This window comes from Dioscorea cayenensis, chromosome 20 (genome assembly GCF_009730915.1).
Source record: "Dioscorea cayenensis subsp. rotundata cultivar TDr96_F1 chromosome 20, TDr96_F1_v2_PseudoChromosome.rev07_lg8_w22 25.fasta, whole genome shotgun sequence".
Classification (NCBI taxonomy): domain Eukaryota; kingdom Viridiplantae; phylum Streptophyta; class Magnoliopsida; order Dioscoreales; family Dioscoreaceae; genus Dioscorea; species Dioscorea cayenensis.
The window spans coordinates 16,012,110-16,021,801 of NC_052490.1; the positions used below are offsets into that span (position 1 = coordinate 16,012,110).

At 42.1% G+C, this 9,692-nt stretch overlaps 1 non-coding gene across 1 annotated transcript; it reads right to left on the reverse strand.

The window, feature by feature from the left end:
• Positions 1-1,643: 1,643 nt before the first annotated feature.
• On the reverse strand, positions 1,644-1,750 carry LOC120252381. The gene has a single exon (XR_005533915.1). It is a non-coding gene; the product is annotated as a small nucleolar RNA R71 (small nucleolar RNA).
• Between the last annotated feature and the right edge of the window lie 7,942 nt (positions 1,751-9,692).

Below are 9,692 nucleotides of genomic sequence, written 5' to 3' on the forward strand. Positions count from 1 at the left end.
TTTGATTGTACTTAGCTCCATGGAGAGCTAAACCCCTAGTGGGTACTTGGGTATTTGTGAACCCTAGGATGTATTCGTTTCATTGAAATCTCTTTATTATGCTTTCAATTAATTGATGTTTATTGTGAGTTCCAACCTTGAATGCTTGATTGTATGAACATTTCCCCTAGAGTGACACTAGGGTTGAGAGTTCTTATTGGTAACCTTATGAGTGAGTGACACACCACGAGTGTTAGACAAAAGCTAGGTTGGAGAGGGTTGATAGGTTGAGTCGGCAGTGCAGTGAGGCGTCCCCTTTCCCCCTCAGAGCGTGATAGATTCTACCTCCATTCCTCGAGTTCTTTGCGGCCATAATAGAGTGAATGGTCTAAGGGATGACCCTCCGCTGGGGCTTAGTTGCGAGTGCAACGGAGTGACGTGTTGAGATGATCTTAGTATCTTGGGCTTAATCGTGGTTAGGGACCTTCCACCTGGACCAAAGGGTTAGGTCTATAATTAGGAAGAGATTTATAACTTGGAATCCCTAAAGCTCATTGCAACTCTATGCAAGTGCGAAGTGTTGAGATTGTTCGATTTCTCCTCCGGGACATATATGGAGTTAGGCATAGTTGACCTTTGATTAGGGACTATGTATTGAAGGATTTCCACGACTCACTATTGCATTGATTAGGAAGCATAATAGAGGGTTCTTGCACTTGAAGCGATCGTCCTAGGATGAGCATTATCCGAGTACCCCATCTTTATCGATTGCCTTATCTTCTCCTTTACTCGTGCTCTCTTACTTGTTGCTTTTACCTTTGAGAATTGAATCATTATCACACTTATCACTATTAATCTTTCACATAACTAAGAAGCGAATTAAGTGTTTTTATTCCCTACTCCCTGTGGATTCGATACCCACTCATCCGGGATTATTACTTCGACAAACCCGTGCACTTCTGGGATATACGCAAGGGGACCTTGTCAAGTTTTTGGTGCCGTTGCCAGGGAGTAGCCATTTAGAGATACTTTGCACTTTGTTTTCTTAGCTATTTCACCATACATTCTATTGCATATCTTCTTATTCTATCATCGTTCTGATTTCTGTTTCTTTCTTTTTGGGTACAGCTCCAGGTTATGACCCAAGGGAAATCCCTCAATATTGATTGAAGGAGATCCTGAGCTTGAACGTTCACTTAGAAGAAAAGGGAAAGAGCTTGTGCAAGAACAGTCTAATTTAGCTGATTTGGAAGTGGAAGGATCTGAAAACATGGCAGAATAGAACGAGCAACAGCGAACATTGTCCGATTATGCCAGACCTTCAGTGTTGGGGACACAATCGAGTATCGTGCGTCCCCCTATTACAGCTCAGAACTTTGAGTTGAAGTCGGTATTCATCCACATGTTGCGAATCATACCGCTTCAATGGTTTTGGCCGATGAGGATCCAAAGCAGTCATATAGAGAGTTTTTCGCAGGGTGTGTGATATCTCGAAGATAAAGCGAGTAACGGATGATGCCATCAAGTTGAGAGCCTTCCCATTTTTTTCCTAAAAGGGAGAGCGAAGCAATGGCTACAGTCATTACCTAGAGCATCGATCACCACATGGGAGGAGATGGTAGAAGTTTTTCTTGCCCATTATTTCCCTCCCGGAAAAATGCGCAAAGTTTAGTAATGAGATCTCATCCTTTGTTTAGTTGGAATTGGAGTCTCTATTTGAGACATGGGAAAGGTTCAAGGAGCTCTTGAGAAAGTGGCCGCAACAAGGATTCCCAGTGGATGATTATTCAAACCTTTTTACAATGGTTTGAACCCGAGTACAAGGCAACTCTTGGATGCTGCGGCAGGAGGTACACTTTTAGGTAGCAAGACCCCGATGAAGCTCGGCGAGTTAATTGAAGAAATGGGGTTAAACGACTACCAATGGAACACTAGGAAGAAGGAAAAAAGTGGCGGTCTCCATGAAATAGATCGCGGTAACTTCATTAGCGGCTCAAGTGGAGAGTTTGAGTAAGAAGTTAGATCTTCTAACTTCAAATAGAGTGTCGGCCGTGACTAATTACACGGGTATGGTGGAGGACATGCTCCCTCCCGATTGCCCGATTTCTATTGGTGATGGTTCTTGGTGGAGAATGTTGATTTTGTAGGTAATGGCATGAGACCTCAAGGAAACCCATATAACAATACCTACAATTCAGGGTTGGAAGAATCATCCCAATTTCTCATGGATTAATCGGGGGTCCCTACAAAGGCCATGGGGCCACTGGGTTTCAAACAACAACAAGCCCCTCAGGTGGAAAACAGAATCTCCGGTTTGGAAACCCAAATGACTGACTTAGAGAAGCACTTGGCTAGATTTGTGCAATGCAAATATGAGGGTTTGAATCGGTCAAGGCTACACTTCACAACCACACCGCCTCTTTGCATAACCTTGAAAATCAGGTGGGGCAAATTTGCGAAGTCTCTCTCCAAAAGGCCACATGGAAGCTTGCCGAGCAATACAGAGACCAACCCTAGAGAGCATGTGAAGGCGATCACTTTGAGAAGTGGTCGTGAGGTTGAAGGTAGGCTTCCAAGTGAGAAGCCAAAAGAACACGCACCCGACGTTATAGAGGTGGAAGAGGGGACAAGCAAAGAGAAAGAGGTGGCACCCCCACCTTTCAAGCCAAGAATCCCTTATCCCTCTAGATTGAAAAATGACCAAGGGGATGAACAGTACAAGAAGTTCCTGAGTTTGTTCAAGCAACTCCACATCAATATCCCTTTTGTTGATGCATTGGCCCAAATGCCTAAGTTTGTGAAGTTCTTGAAAGACTTGTTGACCAACAAAAGGAAGTTGGAGGAGAGTGCTTCAGTGACTTTAGATGCTTCATGTTCGGCAGTATTGCAAAAGAACATGCTGAACAAGAAGAAAAACCCGGGTAGCTTCATCATTCCGTGTAATATTGACAATTTAGGTGAGGAAATGGCATTGGCGGACTCAGGGGCTAATATCAACGTCATGCCAAACACTTTCTTTCAAAAGCTAGGCTTGGGCGAGCCTAGACCTACTCGAATGACTTTGCAACTAGCGGACCGAACAGTATGACATCCGAGAGGCATCATTGAAGACGTGCTTGTCAAGGTGGACAAGTACATTTTTCCGGTTGACTTTGTAGTGCTAGATGTCGATAAGGATGCGGATGTACCCTTGATACTTGGGAGACCGTTCTTGCAGACTTCCAAAGCATTGAATGGCATGAACGGCGGATAGCTAACATTGAGAGTTGGAGATGACAAGCTCACATACCGCCTTCTTTGAAGCCATGCGAGCATTCTCTTGATTTCGATGATACTTTTTATATTTTCTAGACACTCATCGATGAGATTGTTGATGAATACATGCAGGGAGATGTTCAATCTGGATCCGTATGAAGGTTTGTTCGACCAAGAGGATGATTATGAAGAAGTAATGATGCTTGGTTCGACAGAAGAAGTACCATCTACCCCGGGGATCTTGAAGAAAGTGCTCCGGGAAAAATGAAGAGGAGCTAGGAGACGCCACGGAAACACTCCAAGGCTATTGGAGATGTACGTGAACCGAAGAAGTTGGACGAATCATTGTTAGGTGGTCCGAAGCCCGATAATTCACCTTCGACCCTCAAGAGACTTTGCACATCATGCTTTCAAGCCATGGGTAAGAGGGCAACTTTCATTCATGAACCCCCGTGAGGTAAGACAAGGTACGTCAAGCTTAGTGACGTTAAACAAGCACTTCTTGGAAGGCAACCCAAGTGTTTACTATTTTCATATTTTCTAGTTTAGTTCGTTTGCATGAATAATTTCTTAAGTGTTGCTGTCTTGATTTTTAGATGCTTGTGCTGAGATTTTCTTGTGGGCTTTGAATATTCAGCGTGTGTTTTCATGTGGAATTGGCAAAGTTATGTCATTTGAGCTTTATTCGATGTTTTTAATTGGTAAAACATGCATTCTATGCAGGCTCTGAGTGTGTGAACATGTTCAGAAATTTTTTCTGCGAGCCTCGAGGGTTTTTCTAAGGCATCCGGTGAAGACACACGGGTGTATGGAATTTCGCATGCGCTCGTGGATTTGTATTGCGAGTTCATCCGGAGAAGGCACAAGGGGCTTGCGGTTGCCCCGTGAGACGACCATGCGATCGCTCACACACCCGTGGGTAATTTCCGCACGGGCGTGTGAATTCCTGCAGAATTGGGCAGATTATCCCAAGAGCACACAGGGCCGTGGACTCGCCCCTGTAGGCGACCTTGTGAATTACACACGGGCGTGGGGGAATTTTCCACGCCCTGTGTGAAATGCTTTCGGAGGAGTTCTCTCCATCCCGAGAAAAACACGGTGCGTGTGGTCGCCTCGTGAGTTGGGCATGTGAATGTCCACGCCCACGCGGAATTTCCGTACGGGCATGTAGAACACTTGCCATATTTCTCGGATGTCCAGGGAAGCCACAGGGGCGTGTGGCTGGCCCCATGGGAGTGGGGCACACGGACAATTTCCACACGCCCGTGTGAATGCACAGAATTCCAAGAGACGCGATTTTTTCCTTAAAAACCTTGTGAACCGTCTCATTCCTCATCTCCAGTCACCGAAAAACTACTCGATCATCTTCTCAACCGATCACCGTGGTTTAGGAGGATTTCTCGTCGCACATCGTGCCGATTTTTCGTAGTTTTTCATATTTATTTCATCGGTAACCTTTTTTTCTTTCGCTAACTCTTGTTTTTCATGGATTAAATGTCTTCATGAGCATGAATTTTCATTTAAAAATGTATGGTGCATGTTTAGAAAGCGTCTAGACATGGTTTTAAGTTGAATTCTTGAGAATTGTTGTGTACCCGTTTGGGGTTTTCAGGCCCTACAGGTCCACACGGGTGTGGGTGATTTTCACAAGCCGTGTGGAATTCTGCAGTATACTGTTTTTGAGTTTCTTTGATCGTTTTCCTCTTTTTGTACTCTAGATATGGCACCTCGAGTGAGGAAGAACGAAGTTAAGCATCTCAGAGTCACCCCACCCTAGCCAATACACATGGATTTCTCAAATCCCGAGAATCAGACTCGATTTGAGAAACTTTCAGCACTTGGTTTTGGTCAGACTCGTTTTGTGGATTTGCAAGTACTAAGAAATATTCAGCGGGATGACGAGTTAGATGATGAGATTATTGAGATGCTAGCAGTAGGAAGCTGGAGGAGACTACTGACGATTTGTGAGCCAGCTTACCGCGCATTGACGCATGAGGTTCTAGCATCTTTTGAGTTTCATCTGATGCATGGGAGATTTGACACTACAGAGGCGATACAGTTACAGGCATTCGGACATACATTTTCCATGAGTGTCACTGAGTTTTCGATTCGGATGGGCATGTACGATATCGCATATACAAGTACAATGGAGTATGGACAGTTGCCTGCGGATTTTCAAGTATCAGTGACTCCACATCATGTGTATAGGATTTTGTGTGGCCATGGGGAGTATGAACCGTGGATGTCAAGATTGGAGCTCAAATAAAACATCAATTAATGAAAGCATAATAGAAGGTTTAATGAAACAAATTCATCCTACAAATCCAAGTACCCACTAGGGGGTTTAGCTCTCCATGGAGCTATTTACAATGAACATTGAAATCGAATGTAAAAACAAGTAATCCATAGAAAAACCCCTTCGGTAGTGGTGTCGATAGTCTTGTGGAGTGTCCTCATCTCCTTTAAAGGTCCCCTTGTCCGGCCTAGGGCACACCTCGCCGGATCGGTGCCGACAAAAGCTCCCCTAATAACCTTCTTTCAAATGGAGCACGAGTTAGAAGCCATAGAACCACTCCAAAACCCTTGCCAATACCTCTCAAAACCCTAGCCACAGCCCTCTTGAAAGTTGGGGAAACGATGGAGAAAATAATGATGAAATTGCGATGAAAAAGGGCTTTAAATTGGGCTGGAATCGGGCATCCACACGCCCCTGTGGATTCTCCATTAGGGCTCGTGGAAGTTACACATGGGCATGGATAATGTCAACACGCCCGTGTGGATTCTCTAAACTTCACTTTTTTGCCCAGTCGTGAACAAAACCTACTACAGTAACAGCCCGAAACACTCTCAAATCCATGTTTTCATCAAGATAATGTAAACAGGCACACGTTTACATCGTAGATCACCTTGCTTCTTCAATAAACGGCTTCATTATTGAAGATCTTGCTATCAATGCACAAGCCAGGATTCTCGAATGTAACTGCCTTTGTGCCCCTCCAAATCATTGTGCTAACTTGAATACAAGGAGGTTGGCACACATTCTTGCATCTTGAACCCGACTTATGACTTCGCGTTTGAACCTTCTCAAGATTTCCTCAAAATAGTGTGTTCACGACCTACATTGGCTTCTTTCTTTAACATTCTGCTTCAGAACCCTATACGCATGAAAGTAATATAAATCCACACATATTAGCGCTAAAACCTGATAAAAGTAATGCTAATTATAAGGAAAAAAAACTTCACATTCTTATCACACAAGCACTAATAAAACTTCCTCACACTGAAGCTTTTGCTTGTCCTCAAGCAAAATTTAAAATAATGAATTATATACGAAGGAAATATTGGAAGTGCTTTGGCCTTAGGTTCACCAAAACATGCAAAGAGAGCATTCTATAAATAAGGGAAATTCAACACTAAATATGAAAAATCAATGTTGTAGCTAAAAACTTGAATCAAAAAAAGAACAACAAACCTGAAGTCGTGTAAGTGTGTGTAAATTCAATCAAGTCAACACAAGGTATACTCCTCAAAGTTCTAAGTATAAGGGACTTATTTATCTACAAAAAAGTAAAAAAAATTAAAAAGAAGGTAGCAGCTTCACACATCCTTTAAGGTAGCCCTTTCTAAAGCGGGCGCTAAGGTGGCTTTCACACTTTCGAGGTGGTACCTCTTTCTACCGGAGTGGTAGCTTTTACTCATCCCATGAGATAGCTCTTTCTCTCATTATGGCATAACTAGTATTTGACTCATGAGAGTAGCTTTATACTTCATAGATGGTAGCACTTTCCACCCCCAATGCATAGTTAAACAATCTATTTTTTATCTATTTTTTTTCTTTCTTTTCATTGTCCTTTTTTTGTTTTCTTTTTTTGCAAAATAACACAAGAAACAAAACTAATTAGTCCCTTAAACATCGAACTTGAGTTTCCGAAAGAGTTTTATGAGTGAGTGGTGCACAAATATTCATCAGGCAAACATTCTTAGAAATTCAAGGAAAAACTAGAGCAAGAGAACATTCAATGTTAAAATTTTTCCTAAACTCAAGAATAGAAGCATTGCAACTAAGGTGTACCGCCATTGCCTACATGAGCATGTATGTCAATCAAAACTTATATAGAGGACATGTGCAATGTGAACCACCCAACACTTAAGATGTACATTGCCCTCAATGTACGCATGCAAGCACAATAAAAGTAATAAAATTTAAAACACATGTGAGAGTGGGCAATTGAAACAATACTCCCCTGACTAAATCCTTGGAGTGAAGTTCCAACGGGTTGTGAAGCACACACGGCCAAATGTTAAACACCTTGACCGTGTCCATGACTGGTTCTCAATTCCCATACTGAGAAGACCATCTGCACGCATACACAAGGGGGTTCAGTGAAGTTCAATAAACAAAAATAACTCGAGTATATAAAAGATAGAGCATTGAAATACAACTCGAGATAAAAATAAAAGATAAACTAAGAAGAAAGATCCTTTCTGAGCATAGAAGTTCAAAATATAATGCAAAAATAAAATACGTAAAAATAAGAAAAAAGAAGGTAAAGATGCCTCGAGTGGTGGTGTCAATTACTGATGCATTTATTGCCACTGCTGGTGAAGACGATCCTAGTCACTGCAAAATAAATGATGATTGGGCAAAGAACAAAAGAAAGGGAAACTTACCGACGAAATGAGAATGAAAGAATTGAAAAAACGCCCGGAAAACTTAAGTAACAACCCTCAAAAATGACAGTGAGAAGTCGGGAGAGTACAAGGATGCATTCTCAGAATGTTAGGGAGTGAAAAGATGAAAAGGCAAAATAAATTTATAAAGAGAAAACATAGCTTTTTTTGGGTTCTGTACATCCACACGGGCGTGTGGAAATTACCCACGCCCGTGTGACTCCATATGAGAGACACACAAGGGCAGAAGCACGCCCCTGTTTGTTGACAGAATCATCCACAGGGGCGAATCCACGACCTTGTGTCTTCTCGGGAAAAATCTCTAAGTCTCTGCAAGGAAACACATGCCTGTGCGAAAATTCCACATGGGCGTGGACCATCACAAGATCGCTCACAGGGGCGAGTCCACACCCCTGTGCCGTCTCTGGATGAGCTCTGAACGAAAACGCACCCCCGTGCAGAAATTCCACACGGGCCGTGTGTTTTTTTTGGACACTTAGAAAACTTTACATGCTCTGCAAAGAATTTCTAAACACAGATATACACTCAGAGACTGCCTAACAATGAAATTTTAACCAGAGAAAACACGAAAAACATGCTCAAACGACCAAGATTCTTTGTCACACACAATTAGGCACATGACAATACCATAATGTCCACAAGAAAATCAGAGCAAAAGCATCTAAAAATCAAGACACCAACACTTAAAGCCTTATTCATGCAAATACTAACTAAAAACTAGAAGAACATTAAAAACTTGGGTTTCCTCCCAAGAAGCGCTTGTTTTACGTCACTTAGTTTAACGTACCTCTTCCTTACCTTATAGAGGCTTGAAAAGAGTATGTTCCTCCTGACTAGACATTGCAAAGTTACTTCCTTTAAACCAAAAATCTACTTGCTGGGGTGGAATATTTGTTGGAGAGTCCAACCATCTTACCTTTGGCCTACAAGGAAACAATTTGGGTTGGGAATTGTCCAAGCTTAGCATAGGTGGGTCGTTGGATGGCTTCAATCTCCTACCCACATCTTTTTGCAAACCCAAAATCTCTTTCTTGCAATTTCTGAGTTGATCAATCCCAAAGAGGGGTTCTTGTTCCATTACCTTAGGATTTACTTCATCTTCAATTTCAACTTGAAAACAATCTGATTTTGACGACCCTCCTTGTATCATTTCTTGCTCACAAACACACTGTCCATTCAAACAATACTCACATTGAATGAAAGGTTCTTCTTGCATCCCCTGAATGAAAGGAGGACACTCTCTTCAGGCCTCCCTAAGGTAAGTGATAATGTACGTCAAGCTACTAATGTTAAACAAACGCTTCTTGGGAGGCAACCCAAGCTTTGGTTGTTTTTGCCCCTCTTGTTTTCTTAGTTTATGTAGTTGCTTGTTTTGAGTTCTTGAATAATTTGGTGCTGCTCTTACTTAATTTAGGGTTTGATCCTTGGTGTTTTTGCTTCTATTCATTGCATATTTATTTTGTAAATTGTTGGGGTTACATGCCTTGCTTATGGAAGTTTTGTAAAATTTAGAAATTAGAGTTTTGATGCATTATACTAGGGACACGGGTGGGAAACGATAGTGCCAGGAAGGATAGCATGGTTCACTTGCTCTTTACACGATCATGTTTTTTCCTTTTGAGGTCTTGGGAAATTTCCCTGATATTTTCAAGGAGAGAGACACACCCTCGGCATGATCATGTGTACACTAATTTCTTGTATTTGTGGATTAATTTCTATTTTTTTAATGCAGGTTATCATAACGAGGTTAAGAGCCATATCAATGA